This window comes from Vanessa tameamea, chromosome 5 (assembly GCF_037043105.1).
Source record: "Vanessa tameamea isolate UH-Manoa-2023 chromosome 5, ilVanTame1 primary haplotype, whole genome shotgun sequence".
In the NCBI taxonomy this organism is placed as follows: Eukaryota; Metazoa; Arthropoda; class Insecta; order Lepidoptera; family Nymphalidae; genus Vanessa; species Vanessa tameamea.
This window is the reverse complement of record NC_087313.1, coordinates 3,978,936-3,999,465: the sequence shown is the minus strand read 5'-3', so window position 1 is coordinate 3,999,465 and position 20,530 is coordinate 3,978,936. Positions and strand designations below refer to the sequence as shown.

The 20,530-nt window shown below is 30.5% G+C and overlaps 2 protein-coding genes across 2 annotated transcripts in view; one reads left to right on the top strand and one right to left on the bottom strand.

Annotated features, from left to right (window-relative positions):
* The window catches only part of Jhbp2 (Juvenile hormone binding protein 2), a 178,563-nt gene that overhangs the window by 155,788 nt on the left and 2,245 nt on the right, over positions 1–20,530 (bottom strand). The gene's annotated exons all lie outside the window — the stretch shown is intronic.
* LOC113392708 (zinc metalloprotease ZmpB-like) overlaps positions 2,709–20,530 on the top strand; it is a 61,019-nt gene continuing 43,197 nt past the window's right edge. The window contains exons 1-2 of the mRNA XM_064220816.1: positions 2,709–2,869; positions 11,865–12,128. The gene's annotated coding sequence lies outside the window, so the exon portion shown is untranslated. The remainder of the gene's footprint in view (positions 2,870–11,864; positions 12,129–20,530) is intronic.

Genomic DNA, 20,530 nt, shown 5'->3' with positions numbered 1-20,530 from the left:
TATGAACGTCAATAGAGGACAAAGGCCTCAAGTCGCTTGAATCAGAGCGTAACCTATCATGTCCTACTGTGTTAACGGACGAGTGCTTTTTAGGATCTTTAAGATATAGGTTTCTATGTGAAGACTCTTTTCCCTGATATCTTGGTATTAAAAACGTTTGTGAAACAACTCTTTTAATAGATAAATGGACAATACCCATAGTGTGACAATTACAAAATAGGAGTATGTTAAAACAATTGTTTCACAAGTGTCATTTTAAAGACATGTCACATTTTATTTTTTTTACATAGAAACCTATCTATTATCAATTTTATACATATATCTAAAATATCATATCCTTTGTATGTTTTGTTATAGTGACTCCTCCAAACCACATCACGATAGAAGCCACAACTTAAACTTCGAGGGTTTTGATTCTCGAACGATATTTCCGTTCACGTAAGATCGATCAGTGTCTAACAGAATTATCTCAAAATTAAGGTTACTTTTTAGTGTATAATAAATAGATAAATATAAGTAAATTACAGATACGGCGGTATTATATATATATAGCACGTTGGAGGTCGAATGTTAATTCATCTAAGGAATGTTTTAATCTGTGAGATCTTTATAATAATAACCCGATTGATACCTGAGCGTAGAATGGCTTAATGTACCTTGTACTTGAAATGGAACCTCAAGAACAAAATATTCTAACCTGAGTTAAACTAAAAATCCTGATGCTAAATAATTTGCAGAAACTCCTGGTGATTGCAATTTAATTGGGGCTATAAATATTAAAAAGGGTCTTCCTAATTTCATACCCAATGCTTTTAAGAATAGTCATGAGAATGGATGTGGAATTATATTTCCTATTCGAGGCTTATTAAGACAAAATAGAAAGAGTATATGGCGTGAGAAGAGTACAGTAAGAGAAAATAACCTCAAAGCGGTAGTGACCGCTTAATTTTAAAACGTTAAATGTAGAAATGTTGCACGCAAATATAACCTTAAAATGTTTGATACATAGCTTCTAAAGTCGGTTTAGATAAAAAAACATTACTAAGTTTAAACTATCTATAAAAATACTTTTATAAATTTCTTACATTCTAAAATGCCTTAACAAGTTATACATTCTATATACTTGCCGGTTTATTGGAAAATATCCTCTTAAATAGTTTTATTTGCAAATCTTTTTATTTTACGTAAGCATAAAATAATTTATTGAAACATGGTTTCTATATTTATTTTTATTAGCCGACACTTCAAAACATGTGTACACGGGGCAACATACGTTCGCATTTTCTTACAATGAACATAAAGACAAATCGAACTAAACTTAGTGCTTCAACGTACATCAAGGGATCATAATCAGACACAATTCCGAGTATCCAGCGATAACTGAGCTTACCTGCGCTTTGCCCTCTCTCGATATAACCCCACCGAGTTAAAAAGCATGCGCTTTTGCAAAAACATTCCACTGTTCAATAAAAACTGAATTGAATATTTTTTTTTTTACTTTTAATATGTCATATATGAAACAATTACTTCTTACAAAGGCTCTAATATCTGATATTAGATATATAAGCAGACGAAATGAGATACATTCCACAATATATAACAATTGACTTTGTATGTTTTATCGTAAAAAAATGAAATTGTTCTCGATTTTTTTAAATAAGTAGTATTAACTCTTACGCCTTTCTCAAATGTGCAGAAAAATATATTTTTTTAAAATACATCCAATGTATTCCTTATGTTGTTAAAGTTACGGGCTTCCTACGTATCACAAATCATTTAGTTGTTTATACCTTTATAATAGTTTAAATAATAATCCTAATTGGAATATAATTCAATTAACATCAAGCTCGATTTTTCTACACCTACTATGATATATGGATTCATTTAGATTGTTTTTTTTTTCGTGTCCGCTTACTAACGCAGCTACATACAGCCATTAAATACCCCGGTTAAAACTTTTAATTATTTATTTTCTTTGTTTCATTCGCGTTAAAAATATATATTTATATATAAGGATTCATATTTTATCAAAAAAAAAACTTTGAATATTTATATTTGTTAATTATTTCCACAATAACATAAAAATATTTTAGCAAAATTTGTATATGAATACCGGAAAATCTATTGTTAGAATAGTCATTACTAATACTTTTTCCGGAAAATAATCATTAAATACAATGAAACAGACCGGTTAGTTTATCTGACCTTGCTTTAGAAATAGATTTTAAATCGATTCTTATTACATGAAATCACTTCACTATCACTATCCCGAAACAATTATATCCTAACAAAAAAACAGTAGATCGTATAATTACAATGCAAAAAGTATGACTGTTTACACAAATAGGTACGTATAACCTAATTTGTAGTATAGAATATATTTTCTAAAATTGATTCTGATTGTATAATTGAAATTATATGAAATAGGTATTAAATATAAATGTTTATATAAGAATCCTTATTTAAATTATACAATAGAAACTATTATTAAAAAAATAGGTATATGTAGCGTAGTTTAGAATGGTATCAACGAAAAATATAAGTATGTACTAGGTATATAATAATTGTAAAAATCCTTATGATCAATCTTACAGACAAAATGATTCAAACCTTAACGGACCACGAGACGCGGAAAAAGGTTAGTATCTCAATGACGCTGCGTACCTTCCCAACTCAAGCGGGTTACGACGCCGGTGGGCGGGCGCACGCGACCGGGCGCCACTCGCGCGCGCACCGCGGACCAAGCCGCTTCGAATTTCGAACGTTATAAACGTCAACGTCAATGCCATTTTATTTTTTTATTTTTTTGTGCCAGTGTATGGAACTTTAAGGATTTTTGTGCCAGTATTTGTGTTCCTTACTCAAACAGGTTAGTTTTATGTTAATTATATCACTATTTTGTATTGTAGTCGCGGTTTTGTGTACGAAAGGACGGAATTTTGAATTATAAAGGATTTTAAAACGGTTTCGTCAGGTGTATAGAATTAATGTAAGCTTCGACATTCCACGTGAATATTTTTAAGATAAATTAATATAAGTTTATATACGTAACTAACTAAAATAATGTTATTATTAGATTAGAAATACAAGGAAGTACTACATTTTTGAGTTTTATAAATTATATTTCCAGTTATTTTTACATTACAGTTTTTTATTATTTAGAATCTTTTATTATTTAAGTTTCCTGACAAACAATTCATTTTAGTGGTTTCGTTTTGTTATAAGGACAATTGTCTTAAGGAAAGACATCAACGAGTTCTTACATTCGAATATTACACGAAACCAAACGAAACTTAATTATATAGCTTTATTTATTACTTGCAAGTTTTAACTACGGTTTTATCAAACAACCTGAAACTTTTTTGACCATTATAGTTAATTTATTCAACATATTTAAAGTTGCAACACCAATATAAATTTATTATAATTATTTATAATCTGTTAATATTTCGTTTTATCGTAATTGCTTTTATAATTCTTCGAATGTTTTAAAATTGTTAATGGCATTATGAAACGGACGAGTCGTTAGAGAATCTATAATATATTCCATATGGCGAGTTCAACCGACGTTCTCTTCTCGTATTGGTAATTTACTTGAAGTGTTTTAGAAAACGAGTTGCATACAGTATACCTATGATACATAAAGTAAAGGAACAGCCTGTAAACGTCCCACTGGTGGGCTAAGGCTCTTTCCTGTAGGGGAAGATTTATATCTATTCCTACCGCGCTGCTCCAACTTCATTGGAATTATTATTAGACAAGTAAATTAAGTGGTCATACCCGGATTTGAACCTGCTATCATCAGTTACAATGCAACGACTGGCCGATCGGCAAAAACATTTTAACTTTATATTATTAAGACGTCGATTAACATAAAAATTATGTTTAAGAATCATATAGAAGACATTATTACTCGCTTTGAAATATCAAGGATTTTAATACATTATGTGATTCATGAATTTATAGGTTACGTATTGTTTTATTTCTGTCGATAACCGAACGGAATTGATAATGTACAAGTTTCGAAATTGTTTTTTTACGTACATTATAAGCAATATTTAGTATTAATATACGTCGCCGTTAATATTAATACTTCGTGTATGCTCATTACGTTTCTAGATATATGCAACTATTGCAAACGTTGAATTAAATGTTACTTAAAATCACTTTAAGTAACGGTAACACTTATTTTTTATCATAAACTTACTCAATGCTGTACTTTTTAGAACGTGTTGTGTATGTTCTTACAAAACTTTACGTTTAAATTTAAGTTACGTTTTGAATAATTATGATATTTATATCACTTGACGGCAGGGCTTTGTGCAAGACTTTCGGGATTGGTACCAATCATAACATAGTCTTTCGCAAAATAAGAATACTTATTATTGATATGTTTCGGTCTGAAGGGTGAGTGAACCAGTGTAACCATAGACACAAGGTGCATAAACGTAATTGGTTGTAATGGTTAATATTTGTCACAGTATCTATGTAGTAGGTATATGGGTGGTGTTGCCCACTTAACATCAAATGATCGATTTGTCCTATAGTCTACCTATTTTAAATATAAATAACTATGTTACGCTCAATAAAATAAAAATATATTTTACCTAAGTAAACTATTACACAGTACTCGTGTAACGTAAAAATACCATAGGTTATGATATAAAATTATCAAACTTTTTTAATTGTAACTCTTACTAAAAGTATGGCACTTTTTTTAATTTAGCTTGTATTTAACCGCAATGACAACGATAGCAAGCGTTTATTCAATATAAAATAAAACGCACTAACCCAATAAAAACTTAAAGAACAAAATATTAGTTATCAACAAGAAAACCCCCTCCCCCGGCCCCCTAAATATACCTAGCTTACGGTGATAGAGAACGGGAAGTCACAAGACTGACTCGCTCACAGAAATTCAGAAGCAATGACATTAAATTGTATTCATTATATTATTATGGTATAAAAAAATAACTCACCGTTGGAGATCATTATGTAATTTTGAAATGTACTTTTTTATTATCATATGAACGTTAAAACAATTTCGTAACATCGATTAATTTGCTTTTTTGATTATGATTCGAATGTAACGTGACTTATCAGCGACGTCTTACAAAAACTCTTACGTGACATCGCGTTTACGTGATTATTTAATAAAATAAACAAACTAATTTATTATTATTATATTAATACCCATTTCTATAGACTACGCTTATTGCTATTGTATACATCTTATACGTATAATATACAATGAGACATAACAAATAATATTTCCATTATATAGTTAATTTCTAGGTCTATTTTTTATTTAATAATACCCATTTTAAAAATAGTTTTTATTCTTTATTTTGTAAGAAGTAATTATTGCACATTAAAATAAACTTGATTTAAAAAATATATATATATAAATACTAAGTATACCAAAGACAATTTGTAATATTAGAAACCCATCTGTCTAATTATAGTGTATATTAATCAAAATCAAACAACGACTTCGAGATTATAGAACTGTATATATTTAATACAATATAGATAAATTACAGTCGATTTAATCGAAAAAAGATTCTTATTTTTTTTTTTTAAATATAGAATCTAGAGCTCGAAGAATTATTTTAAAACCAAAATAAATATGTCACAAGACAAAAAAAAGGAATTAATATTATGAATTAATTATTACTAATTGCATAAAATTGTTTCAAATAGATTTCTTACATTCTTGGTGAATGTTTCAATCATGCTAGGTGCAGCTGCAAGTGGAATAAGCTTTAAAGTTCCTTAAAGGTAGGCCCTTAATAAGGTTCCTTAATAAAAGACCGATAGCATAACATAATAAACTACTAATACGGACTACTACAGATTAAATTCGAAAAAATTAAGTTCTGTGAGAGGAAAAAATAACTTAAAACAATATATCTTAAAAAAAAAACTTTCTTGAAACAACATCAATGCAACACAATCTACAGTTCAATCAAGTAAGATATCACAGAAAAAAAATTAATTAAACAATACGAGCCCATTCCCGCGTCTACCAAAACATCGCTAAAACCGTTTTTTTTTTTTTTTACTTCCATTGTGTTATAATAAATACTATTCGTTCTGTGTCAAAGCAAGATTTCCCATAAAAATAAGAACTGGTTTAGAGTTCAAGCTACTTCTGACCTTGCGTGATTCTTGGGGCCGAATTGGGATAAAATGAATATTAACATTAAATAAATGTAACGGTGGCAAGAATAATAATCTTATTTGAAAATAAAAACATTTGATAATCCCATAGAGATTAAAATGACCGATTTTAATAATACCTAAAAAAATTACATACAAAAATGATTTTCTCTCCCTACTTAAATGACTTGACAAACTCATTATTTCATAAAAAAGATCTCGATTGCGTGCTTCAAGTATATATTTCACAAAAAGCTAACTGATTACAAATCGATAAACCGAATCGATTAATTTTATCGGTTTCAAATATAAATGACAAGCGAAAACGGATTTTGTAGATATTTAAGCAATTGTAAAAAACTAAAGTTAAGAATAAAACCTATTAACTGCGATATATTTTTTAATCTTTTTCAAAGATATTACCGAAATAAAAGATGCCGATTCGTTACAATATCGTGCGTCACCCCTCAAAGGGAATTTCCTGTATCGATAAAACAAAAAGCCAGGTCTGACACACTCACTGTTACTGAACCAGAGACAATACTCAAAATGCAATTTTCATAATGTAAACAATTTTTAGATTCATTCTATATTATATCGTTCGTCGTAACCGTTCGTGCCGCGATTCGACAAGTCCAAAGTAGCTCAAGTACATAATTCTTTCATATCAATTGCTGAAACAAATTAAACTGTAAAAAAAATATTAATACCTCGTTAATTATACGACATTCGATTCATTTCGTCATTTACACTGAAAGAGGTCGCTACGTTCTAAAAAGTTTTATTTACTAACATTGCTAATAAATTTGTATAATGGAAACTTTCGTTGTTGGAAGAGGATGTGTATATAAATCTTTGTAATGTTAGAGCGAGACAGGGTATACGCATGTTTGGCTGGTAGGAGTGGTGCAGTATGCGTTTTTGCCGCGGCATTCTGCACCTTCAGTCTTGGTCTAAGTCATGGACTTGGAAATGATAAATACTTAGAAATTTTAATCATAATTTCTTGATATTTATGTCTACCATTTACACAAGTGTAGTAAAAACTGACCGATCTGAAGTTAGGCTCGCTAAGACGTTCGCGCATTTAAAACGCGATGTAAAAAATATAATCAATTATTCGCGAAATAGTAACCGCGTAAAGCGTACTAATTGCCTACCTAGTCTACCACGCCTTACGGTAATGTACTACGTATTACGGTAATGTACGGACATACGTACACTTTACCTAGTTACTATGTTAACATGTTACCGATTGAATGATTCTTATCAAAACTACCGAACACATACGAATGAAAGTGGTTCGTTGGAAGAGCAATCCTTGGTATAATAAAATTGATCCTCTTGTTGCTAATTTTAATTGAATGAATCTAGCTAAGCTAAGTAAACTAACTAAGTAAAATATTCATACCTTTATACGTCACTAATATCAAATGATTACTACTTTATTATATGAGTTCATAATATTATTTATGTACTTACTATTCGTCTCTATTGCACGCAATATTCGAAAACACAAAAGGCGTGACAAAGAAGGTAAACGTATGCAAAGGCGAACTAATCTTATTACTTTGTAGTAGGGCTTTGTGCAAGCCCGTCTGGGTAGGTACCACCCACTCATCAGATATTCTACCGCCAAACAGCAGTACTCAGTATTGTTGTGTTCCGGTTTGAAGGGTGAGTGAGCAAGTGTAACGACAGGCACAAAGGACATAACATCTTAGTTCCCAGGGTTGGTGATGTAAGGAATGGTTAATATTTCTTACAGCGCTATGCGTCTATGGGCGGTGGTGACCACTTACCATCAAGTGGCCCATTTGCTCGTCCGCCTACCATACCATAAAGTGATCTCTCCCAGCCAACCTCGGGCATAGACTGCTATTACAATTCATTTACGGCACTATTACAATTTATTACAGTAAGGAATACGTTATCAATCGACACACTTCGAGAATACCTTGATAAATTACTTGAGTGAAACCGGAAAAGTGAATAACAATATATTTATTTTTTACAATCCGCTTCCGCCTTCATCTTGCGTACTAGCGTTAGACAAAAGCGCTCGCTCGTTGTCCTTCGCGCGACCGGTCCGCGCCGCTTACTTTCGCAGGCTAATTCGAACAACGCTCACTTCTGCAAGCACTATTAACTTCGCTAATGATTGATTGATCAACGGAATGCTTATGAATTTTGAATACGAGAAAAAAAAGCAAATTGAATAAAACATCCTGTATTACAGTTTTCAATAACATTCGAGCGATGGTCGTTATTTATTTGATCTGAATTTAAAAATATATTTTTCAATTATAAAAATTAAAAAAAAACACTAAAAAAATTGATGAATTTTATTACACCTCAAATAACATTTGTAAAATATATTAAATAACAGAAGATTTTGTAAATTTGTCATACATACTTGGATCGGTTCCTAAGTTGGATTAGCTCAATATATAATAAACAACTCGCAGGTATAAAGGCTGATTTATAATCAATTCATAGTTTAAACACGTGTTGCCGTTACATAAGCATTCATAAGAGACTGGTCAAATCGTAAAGAACTCGATTAAGTATTGAATACATACATACGGTGCGCATCTCGAACACTTGTTTGCATGTTGATGACGGCCACAACTCACAACGCAAACGTTCGGTTTTGCGTCTCATAAATTGCTTAAGAATACAAGTTATAGTCTTGAGACTTGGTTTTTCCTATGGACGTAACGTGATCAACAGGATCACAAGTATCATAAAAACTATCATACAAAACATAAAAACTATAGTCATATTTTTACAACACAAATAAATGACTTATAATTTTATGATCAAAATTATGGCCTTCAATTATCATTAAAATAGTTTCATACGTTTTTGGATTTAAGTAACATTACGTAAACCAAAATCGAAATAAAAAATGTCTATTTTTAATTTTACATTACATACGAATTGATTATTAAAAGAGTAAACACAAAAATACACTTTCCATCCAAACATGTTTATTACATAAGCTCGGTCAGGTCAGTTGGTACCACCGCATGAGTATGCGATTATTGGAGGTCAGTGTGGATTTGACATTTAGGCGAGCGATCAATTTATCTTGTTACGTATAAGTATATGGTAACTATATTTATCGATACGTTAACAGTATTTCGTCGCTTAATTACATTCGTAATTTAAATTCTACAGAAATTTCCAATTATGCGCGTTATCGACATTACGTAAACCGTAATGATGAACTATAATATAGATACGATCAGATTTAAACATCCAATCTAAACATACCTAATTTTAATCAAGTTCAGACTTACAAATAAATTAAATCGTATTTTATGAAATAAAATAAAATGTAAAGCTATCCCCGGTTCGAAGCAAAACTACATGAATATTCATTAATTAATAACATAAATGATTTCATTAAATATATAATAATTACATAATTATTTATACAAAAATATAGAATTAACATTGTTATTGTTTGGTAAACATTTGTGGTCTGTACACTCCAACATAACCTTAAAAAAAAAAGAAATGTCTTGTAATAATTGTTTTTTTATAATAACGTGTTGATCCATAATATAGCGAAAGCAAAACAAACTACAGCTTACGACGGTTTGATAAATTTGCTAGATACAAGGACATACTAAATTTGTAAAAAAGTAGCACATCATTAAAACAAACTAGACAGTCGACAAACTGGTTTCGATATTGATTAATCTAACATAAATATGCATAAATCAGATGAGGTTATGTAACAACCGGTATCCAAATTTCGTTATAACATGTCATACAACACTAATGTTATAAACTAGCGACGCGCACCCGGCATTACACGGATGAAATTTATTAATAAAGAAAATTATATAATATAAACATATCATTTCTACCCTATAACGCTCAGGAATACTGTAGCATATATCTATATACAATTTACTAGTAAAAAAAAAATTACTACATATGTACATACGAGCAAATTTTATTATAATTATAATACATTACTTGGACTACCTCGATCCTTGTAAAAACTCCAGGTCGTCCCGAAAAAAAATTATTGGGTTTTCTGTCGAAAAAATCTCAGTAACAGCCCGGAGTCTGGAAGTGAGAATGAGAACGGAACTACAGCATGCGCCGTTGGCTTGTCTCCCTTGAGATTTTCCGCCGGCCGAAATCTATCCGAACGATACCATAGACTATTTTTGTCTAGATAACATTTTAACAGTAAAATATAAAGCGTATAAAACAACACTAAGTAGTTTGTATTAGGATAAGTGTCGAAACTTAATATTTACTAATATATTACCTTGGTCTTATTACGTTAAAACAATTTGGCATATTTAAATTGAATTTGTCATGGCAAATTATGTCAAGGAAAAGAATACTAGTTACTTTTTTATTATTAAATGCTTATTGCTAAAGTTATAACGATGCACACGGCGCGTGTTAAGTATATAACCTTAGCAATTCTTCAAAGTTCTCACGTAGAATGTGAAAAATAGAAGACAAGATAATGGATCATAAATAAATGATTGTAACTAACATAATTAATAAGAAGAGACTATATATTAACACAAATAATTACTTATGAAATTAAATATCTATTAAAAAGTAGTAAATTGTGGATGTTTGTGACATCTTAAACAGTACATGTTTACACAATAAAAAGTACGACATTTTTTTTAGGTCAGGTACTAATATATTTTATTTAACTCGTGCTACAAAATTTTAAAATCTAAATTTCAATCGAAATTAATAACGCTAACCCTTAAAAAAGTTATTTCAACTACATATTGCTTGATTTCGTTTAAAAATATATAACTTAAAATTAAAACATCCATATAATATATTCTATATATGGTTCCCAACCATCGTGATCTTAAAAAAATTGCCAAAATATAAATTTGAAACATGATACTAGTTACTATGCGGACTATTTCTGTTATGAATCTATTTTTTTCATTAAAATAAATTTTAATATGTCGATCAGATGTAGATTAAAAATATTTACACAACTATCACAGAAATATAATGATATTTGAATTACGAATTAGATCGTTCGATGTACTTAAACGACACTAAAAGCACACATAGAAATAAATTATCAAGTGTTTGATTCCAATATCTATTCAAATTAAACGGTGTGTTTGTGTCAATATACTTAACTCGTGTGCACAATCTGTTGACAGTTTTTTGTTGATCGAGTGATGTGATCGCAGTACGCTAATCCATAGACAACATCGAAACAAGTAGCTGATCACGACTGTTTCATTGCGCATAAGGTCACACCAGTTGTAGTTTCGAATTTAGGTTTTTCTTAACAAAAGAAACATAATGGTATATTTTATATTTAAAACTTTCCGTTTAATTCCTTAGCTTGGAAACACTTATATAAAAAAATATGTAACCGTAAAAACTCACAGGTTTTGAACGGGTTCCAAAGCTAATACACTTATGAACTACGAATTGTCCATTTGGACAATTAGTAGTTAACCTGTGTAAAAGAACGACATCCAATTTGTTGTCGTTATTATATTATGTACGCTGAGGTTATTTATTAGAAGTAACAAGTATTATGTATTCACATCGAACTAATGACAATCATTATTTCAGTCGATTAGCAGTGATCCCGGTCAACACAGGTTTTCGATTATTATTATTGCAAAATTTTGTTATTATTTATGGAATGTTATTTTTTTTTTCTTTTGTTTCAGACAGTAAAGGTGCCATCAGTGTCAGTGAGCGTGACCTGTGATGTACAACGAACATTTCGAACAATCGATTGACATAAAGTAATCGATTAATTGTTAAACGAATAATTAATAGAGTTTTTAATTACAAAATGTTTTACAGCGGTTATTAGAGTTGGGAAATAAAACGCGTAGTGTACTTTGCAAGAAGCTAAAGTGACATTGACAAAGTGTGCAGTGAAGTGTTTATTATTGGGCAGCGCTCAACACTTGACCGTCTTATTCTTGGTAAGGATCACCTTTTATTGCTTATTCTAGAACACTACATTATTGTTCTAATTATAAAAATATGTAATGTTATTTCATTTATAGCTTTAACATAACAGATTGAAATAACGCACTTCGTGGAGTAACTTTCGTTACATAACTATGTATATTTAAATAAATAAAAAAATTCAAACGAAAGCATTCCGTGCATAAGTATACCACAATAATTGCTTACAAATGCAAGTAAGTAAGCCATTTAAGATTAAAAGTAGGTTTAGGAAGATTATGTCAGTAAAGCAGAATTAATTTTCCTCTCTTGACAGTTCGTATTTTTAATCTGTGAATAAATTATCTGATGAAACGAGTTTTTTTTAGATGACATAATAATCTCTAAAATAATGTATTGATTACTTATTTCACTTTATAAATCATTTTAGTATAGGAAATACTAATAGAATAATTCCTTCCTTGACAACATAAATTCACGTCATTGAAATTGTCAAAGAGTAACCAAAAAGAGAATTAAAAACATAACAAAATATCATGTGATGCGGAAGCTACGAACTTAAATAGTAGTTTAAAATTTCAAGTGATCTTGTAATTATATTTAAAATTTATATACTAATATTATAAATGGGAAAGTTTGTATAGTTGTTTGTTAGTCTTTCACGCAAAAAATACTGAATAGATTTTAATAAAACTATACAATTATATAGCTTATACATCAGAACAAAACAAAGGCTATAATTTATAAAGATATTGCTTAAATTGGCTAAAATAACGATTGTTAAATAAGTCGGAAAGAAATATTACTTCTTAGCTTAGCTTAACTTAGTTCGGTCATATACATGTGTATATTTCAGAACGCATCATAAGTAAATTATAGCAATAATCGTTTCAGTTCTATGTACTTATAAAAAAATAACTACAAACTATTATCTCTAATAGACACGTAATATCAGCATGTAATGTTCATTTAGAAAATAACACAAAGCAATCTTGATAAAAGCTATATTGTATGTCAGCGAAACAATTTCTAACAAATCAGTAAAACTAAGAGACATTGCGAACTCATTGTGTACAATCAATGTCGACACGAATACGTTGAATTATTACGAACATAGGAAGTTGACTATTACAAAAGGTAACATTCCAATATACTTTATAATAACTAAATATAATAATCGTCAACTAAAGCTTTTGTTCTTATAAGCGAAGTATTTATTGTAATACCTATATATCTAATAGCTATCAGTAACATTTGCACGGCTACAATACGGGTCTCACGAAACCTTTATATATTAAATAATATACATTTCTATTGATCGGCATTTTTTTTTCTGACTAATTCAACAATCGTCTTCATATTTCAGCCCATTTAAAAAAAAACATTATGACATACACCTAAACCTTCCTCGTGAATCACTCCTTCCAATAGTAAATAGAAAACTGTATAAAATCCATTTAGTAATTTTTGAGTTTACCGCGTACAGAACCGTTTAGAGTACTTTTATATAATATATAGAGATACTAAAATATATAAGTTAAATAATTTTATACATAAGATCAGAATATATTCATATTTCATGACCGCTTTGAATGTCAACACTATATCCCTGATATAGTATATATATCTACTTGAAAAAATTAAAACACCTTTGAAAAATACAATAAGATTATGCAAAATTTTTTCGAATATTTGTACTTTAAATATATAAATTATATATTTCTCGTTCTTAAAGGTTGAATACTTTTTACCATTATTAGGCTGTGTATATTATGTTTTGAAAATTTATCATTTATTTTTAAAAAGTTCGTATTAACAGTTATATCAGAAACCTGTTGTCAATTTAAGTTTCAATTGACAACAGGTTTCTGATATTGGTAAATACGTAACTGTAATAATTGACCTAGTGATTATATCGAAATTATTTCCAAAACAGTGATTTGTCAATTGCAAATTAGCTAATGTATTTAAGTGAAATTAATTTTGTAATTATTGACGTACCTATTATTGAAAAGGAAGATTTTCCAAAAGATTATAAACTCGAGCGTGTTACAGTATTTTCAAATGTATTATGATTAATTGAAAATAATTTCATTAAGGTAAAATAAAAAAATAAAATGCAAAATGTTGTACGATTTATGAAACATGTCGTGAAATTATGGCGAGATCTAAAAATCATGATGTTAATAATGAATCAGAGTAAATGTAGAAAATCTATTTTCTCGTATTATAACGAAATAAATGGATTTTTGGTAATTTACCACAAACACTAAATTAAACTAAGTATGAGCCTACTTGTAAAAATATTCTTTGATTTTTCCTTGCAAATTATTTTAGTGACAATGGTTTATCTAACTTAGCATCTAGCATTTGTAGTTGCATTGATGATTAACTTTGGGTTCCCATAACACCGTCATCGTGATGTTGATGTTCCGGTCATTGCTGTCAGTTGTTCCTACCACGTAATTGTGAAGGTCATATTAAACCATTTGCTATTTACGGACTTTGATTGACATAATCACTGAACGATTTACTAATGGCCAAAAATTATATTTCTAATGATTTTACGATATTTATTCTACAAACTAAACTACTGCGTTTTTTATTTAAATTTTTTTTTTTTTGTTCTTTTATTATACTTTAGGAAATAAAATTGGATTCATAAAATTATTGTCGTTACATTGAGATGAACAGACCGTTCCGGTCGACGTTGCTATTACGCCCTTGTGGAAAATCATCAAGGCCAAGGACGCGAGAATTCTGCTTGGATCACTTGAGACGAAAAATCATCCGTAACGATTTTTTTGAATAATAGTTTCATAATAATAGGTAATTTAATATACCGTTACTAATAAGATTATAGATATACACAAATAAATAGCTTACTTTTTTACTTATTTTATCATAATTAGGAAAGCTAATTATGAAGAATAAACACGTACATGATTTGGGGTAATAGTGATGCTCTTGTAACTTATATACGGGTTAATTTATGTTATCGATAAGATCAGAAATAATCGTTGCATCATACAGGACATATACATTTAAGATATATCATGTGTATATATAATCATAAACCATGCTTATGTTCTTTGAACTTGCAATTATCTGTCTTGCCCTTCACTAAGTAGAAATCATTATTATTCGGCAGTAAAAAAACGATTCGAGTGTGTGCTACCCGGAAACCCACCCGAAGCAGGTGCATGCAGGTGCTTACCCGGCAGAATGCGTTTACATATGACCCCCAGTGTATAAAATAAGTGACTTAACTGAAGATATATGATTCAAATCTAGGCCAGTACAATTTCATTACGAAACCTACTTACCGGATGGAATTCTTCCACTCATATCCAAAACATTTCCATGCCAAAAAGGCCCTTAACTAAAACTGGTATTTGGGTTACTTTATATGTTCTGTATAATCTATATATAAACTTATATTTTTTTTTGTGTAATCTATTCCTAAATGATTGTTCATTGTCAAGGTCAAACGTAAAAACAATTTTATTGTCACGCGGCTTGCATAGGAAAATCATTCCTATATAATTAGTCATGCGCCGCAGGTTTACGCGGCATTATTTTGCAATAACATGGGCCTAAAACTTATTACGTAATTACCAATAATCTAGCTAATTTTTTTTAGTTTTTATAATTTCGAATCGTTTCATAATTGTTTGTGTCGTAGCTATAATATTATTAATCGATTAGAAAATTACTTGGTGGTAGAGCTTTGTGCAAGCCCGTCTGGGTAGATACCACCCACTCATCAGATATTCTACCGCCAAACAGCAGTGCTCAGTATTGTTGTGTTCCGATTGGAAGGGTGAGCGAGCCAGTGTAACTACAGGCACAAGGGGCGTAACATCTTAGTTCCCAAGGTTGGTGCGCATTGGTGATGTAAGGAATGGTTAATATTTCTTACATCACCATTGTCTATGGGCGGTGATGACCACTTACCATCAGGTCCACTTGCCCGTCCGCCTACCGATATCATAAAAAAAATTATATCGTGGCTATATCTACATAGTTAATTTATTTATTTGCACAAATAATGCCACATAATTCACAAAGACATTCTCTTCCAATCAACCCTATATCAGAGGATATATAGTGCAAAATTAGTATAATAAAAAAATAAAATAAGTAAATAACGGTACTTTAATAGTATAATAAATATTATGTAATTATTGTAAAGAAATATGCAATTTATAAGAATTTACATTGGTAAACCAGTCCTCAGAACATTACATAAAGTTTGGGTATATTGTATTTGTACGTAATAAGAAGATAAAATGTATGTCCCAACGAATTCCAATACCAAGTTTGTTCATAATTCGGCAATGACAGCGCAATCTTTAAACAAATAAAGTTAGAAAATTTATATTCTTGAGACATTTGCTGTTGAGCGTATGCAAATATTTGGTCAACTTGACTTTTCACAGCTTTCGTTTTTTTTTTTCCGTTTATCAGTTTTATGAAGCATATAAATAACGATATGTTAAAACTTGAATTTATTTTGGAAACACGCAAATTTTGTCTCTTATACCCATGTCAGATTTTTTATATTTAGAATATATATTAAAAATTTTTGAGTAAAAATGGTTGAGTCTAAAATTCTTTGCGCTTGAAACTGGTACAATATTGTAATCGATACAACACAAACTACTATTGTTTGATATAATACAATAGCAAATTATTGATCTGATTAATAGTACCCCCAAATAAAACCCTACCACTTAAAAACGTTTCATATAAAATCGGTAAGACAAATTTAAAAAGTGCGTGCTGTTCAACACACTCCTTTGACATTGTACTCGATTACTTATTGCCTTGAAATTATAATCGATTCTATAATTGTTCTATAATGTCTTCTAAATATATTTTTAAGAATAGCTACTTATTTATAATGTATGCATTTTGTGTACCTAAATGTACCTATTATGCGATATTAATGCAAGTGGCCCGTCGTCACTTCTTGAAGGGAAAGTGTAGGGTGTGGCGGCAGCTTAACTGGATTCCTTTAAAAAAACTTGTTATGCAACAGAATTAATGGATATGCCGATTGAGGCAGTGATCGCGGCCCAGAAAAAAAATCTGAAATATTTATCTGTTTGTCGGTCTGTGAGTCTGTTTGTTCCTCTTTCACGGTCGTATCACTGAACCGAATTTGATGAAATTTACTATGAAGGGAGCTTAAACTCAAAGAAAGGACATGGCCTACTTTTCTATGCTTAACACCTGACAACAAACCCATAGAACGCGAGCGAAGCCACAGGCGACTACCGCACGTACCGCAAATATCCGTTACAGCCTAAACTGAAATTCGAAAAGGCAATACTGAAATCTTATTGGCCACAACGTATTGCGGACTAGGATTATCCGACTCGAGTGGAAAGCTCCGCGACCCAGTACCGTACCTGTTCTCCTTTACATAACACTCGCAACTTTCACTGCAATCACCTTGCATTTTTCTGCGTCACTGCATCTTACGTCAATTATTATTTAATTTAAAACACCGATTGTATAATATTAATTTTTATTTTTATTTGTGTGAAAATAGTATTTACATGTGTGGGTGAATCCGTGACCATCATTAAGATTTTACATATTGTTATTTGATAATTCTACCTATAATTCAATAATAATACTTTTATTAAATACGTTATTCCCGTTGAATGCAATATAATGCTTATAATCGATGACTATCTCTAGTTATTACTTCAATTATTTATAATTAACAACTAAAGGTTTTATATACATTTATTAATATAGCCTTAAGTCGAGGTGTTATTATCGAACTTTATAGTACACTACGTATTAAAAACAATATGTTCCCGCCGCATGGTTTTGTTTGTCTGTTTGTTCATATGGTTTATACCAACAGACGGTGTGTGGTTAGGTTTGTTTTGGTGTATATTTCATGACATTCTGTGTAAATTTGTTGATGATATGACGATGAATGTTGAAGATGTCGGAAAAACATGTCCATTGTAATTTACTGTCCTGCACCGTGTAAACTAATATATATTATGTGTTTTATGTAGTCCCTTATTGTGCTTATGTACACAAAGTCGGGACGGATAGCTAGTACTCAATATGAAATAACAAAAAACTGGCAAGTCAATGAAAATAACCTCACAACAAACGCTTCTGTCAAAAGAAGCAATTTTTTTTTCTATTTTATTAGACGGAATTTTGTCACTCAGTAACTGTCACGCCCGTAATTTTATGCTTAAATTATATAATTAGTTATTATAAGTCACATCGACTATTTATAAAACATTTGAATATCCTATATAGCATCCTGGCTCTCTCTGGTAGATGAGAAGCAAGTATTTTATTACAGAGTCCATACAAAGCATAATCTCGGTAAAACGTATTGTCTCTCGGCTGAGTGTCGTTCACATTCCATCAGAACGTGTTACTTGTCATCTATTTTTTCAAAATATATCTCTATCTATTATACATATACTATGTCTATGAACCTATTTTACACGTTAGAAGCCAAAAATAATTTCGTAACTTATACAGTGTAATCGATTTGTTACAGACTGTTAACACGTCACTGATCCGTATTCATATTTATTTTACACTAGACAGGTAATTTTATTGTTTTCATTTTGACTTTAAATATGTCGACTCAAAGAATTGTTCAATAAAGAAATTATCTATATATAACAACAATTATCTCGCTCAAAAGATGTCAAAATAACTATGACGAATATTTCACAGCGAAGTATGCGGCTCCGTGGCTTAAAACGATTCGTTAAGCTTGAGGCAGACGTTGACCTCGTGGAGTAAAATATTAGAGATTACACTAAAAATACTAAAACCGTTTCGAATTGGTGCTTTGCAATTTATTCCAAAGATATCTTCTCTTTAATTTTGACTAAGTAAGTGCTGATTAAATAAGAATGGAATCTTTTTTATATCTCTATAGAATTGTTTAGATATTTTGCACCTATTGTGCAATGTCAAAACCATTGACAATTAAACTACTTTCCCTTAATACTTACTTATCTGTGATCTTCTGAAATAACTAAGAAAATAAGTGAATTTAATTTAAGTATAATACGCACACGTTTAGATGGCTGACATTGATTTTTTTAGAATTTATTGGCAGTTATTATTTTACTTAACTTATGTGTTTATTTAAAATTTATAAATATAGAACAAAATATATTTTGTATAAATGTAAAAATAAACCTTACGCCCTAACACGAAGATATATTTTTATTTATTTTTAATAAGTAGGTAGTCGGACGAGCCAACGTTGATGGAAGTGGTCATCGCCTACAAACCTTGGTGACATAAAATGTTTTAACCATTCCTTACAACACTAACGAGCCGCCAACCTTAGGAACTGAAATGTACATAGCCCTTGTGCCTCTAGTTACATTGGCTCACTCAACTTAACAACCTACACCAAGTTTTACTCTGTTTTATCCTGAACAAGACTTTTACCACAACTTTATTTTACTAACGAAGTTTTTAAAGAATAAAAAATAATCAGTACGTTACATTTATAAAACAAAAACGTATATCACAGAACGCATGTATGTATAAAACATTTTATAATACCAAATATGTTTTATTGGATAAAAAACACAACAACCAATACACATCATTAGAGCAAATGACTTGACTTTCTTGTATACAAGTACAGTTTCCCTTTCAACGTATAATGTCGTCTTATAGTCAACGAAGCCGTAGAACAAGTTCAGACAAATCAAAAAGTAAACGGTAATAAACGAACCGACACCAGGACATCAGAAAGTGGAAGGTGGTTACAACCCTTATACGGTACGACGGCTTTCGGAGTCTGGAAACTCAAGCTTGGATGATATAGTTATTATAATTACATTTTTAACATAGTTTAAAGTAAGTTGCAATAAATGCTACTAATATTCTTTGGATTCTACAGAAACTTGCAAGTAATAAAAATTTCGTCAAACGATCTCTTATCGTACTGCCGGTCCAAAATAGTTTTGGGTAAAATTCTGACTAAAACATTATCTCTACACAGTATAAAACAAAGTCGCTTCCCACCAAGATGTCTTAAAGTACGTAACGAACTTTGATGCGGTTTTCATCAATAAGTATTCAGGGTATAGACAAGCCGTGAATATCAACTTCGGAAAAAAACTTTTTCAATTTAAATGTATTTAGATCATGGATGTGGATGGATATAGAGGTAGGGAACGACCAAAGAAACCATGGATGGATTGTGTGAAAGACGATATGATGAGAAATAATGTTATATGTGAGGTGACGTCCGACAGAGAAGTATGGAAGAAGAAGACATGCTGCGCCGACCCCAAGTAAAATTGGGATAAGGGCAGGAGGATGATGATGATGATAAATGTATATATATCCTCATTGGGCCCATGTGAAGCCGGGACGAGTAGCTAGTATA